Source organism: Sinocyclocheilus grahami, unplaced genomic scaffold (genome assembly GCF_001515645.1).
Source record: "Sinocyclocheilus grahami isolate Dianchi unplaced genomic scaffold, SAMN03320097.WGS_v1.1 scaffold3644.1, whole genome shotgun sequence".
Taxonomy (NCBI): domain Eukaryota; kingdom Metazoa; phylum Chordata; class Actinopteri; order Cypriniformes; family Cyprinidae; genus Sinocyclocheilus; species Sinocyclocheilus grahami.
Genome location: NW_015508733.1, coordinates 18,646 through 19,767, shown reverse-complemented (window position 1 = coordinate 19,767; position 1,122 = coordinate 18,646).

Genomic DNA, 1,122 nt, shown 5'->3' with positions numbered 1-1,122 from the left:
ATAGGATGCCAGAAATACTTTCATCCAGATTTTAACTATATTTTTCTTGTATGTTTTTTCTGTGGCAAAAATATATATCTGTCCACTACAGTGGATGTCATGCACCAAAGGTATGGGCCTATATAGGCTAGATTCTACCTTATTTTGTATGTTTTATTAAAATTATGATATAATTTACTCTTGAATGGTTTTATTGAACAGAAATATTAAACAGTCTTCAGATTTTATAATTTATTGCAATGCTTATGTCAGGGTTATGGACCTGTTTTGTGTTTCTTTGTTCCATGTACTCCATGTCCTGGTTTTCCCATGTGTTTCCTTATGCCCTTCCTTGGTCCTTCCTGTTCCCATTATGTTTCCTGATTAGTTCATCATTTGTCTCCAGCTGTGTTTTGTTAATTATCTTCATTTGCTCCAGTATTTAAAGTGTAGTCTGCTCTGTCTACCGTCGTCTGGTATTGTTTATGTCAACCTCCTCTGCTATACGTGGTTTTTTTCTGGTTCCCTTGAAGTTATTAAAGTCTCCTTGTTGATGTACTCCACGTCTCCTCGCTCCCTCACAGCAGAGATCATGACAGCTTACAGTCTATACTTTGTATTAGGTCATATAGAAGTGTAGGCAGGTATAGATGTACTGTATGAGTGGAGGTATATGTGTGCATGATTGTGTTCAAGTGTGTGTGCTTGTATTTCTGGTCACATGTGTATGAATAGCACACCCCACACACCCCTGCCCCATACACACACTCTTACCTTTTGTTTCTTACACTTTACTTTTCTGTGCTGTCATGCCATAGCTTGTTGTTATTTAATGTTATTCATACCATATTCTCGTAGTGAATGTTTTAAAAACATGTTTTTTTAAGACCAAGTTCTATTGATTCACTTTTTATGCCTTTGATGCATGGTGTCCACAGATATGTAATGTGATTTTTCACTTGTTTAAAAGTAAAATAATTTAATAATTCATGCATGAAAGGGTAATATACAGTAAAGGGCAGGTTTAGCTCTTTAATAAATGAACTACATAATAATTAATCAATATTATTAATTAATAGTAATCATATTTAAGAATGTATAAATTAACACATTTGTTGTATGTTTAATTATTTGATAGTATTG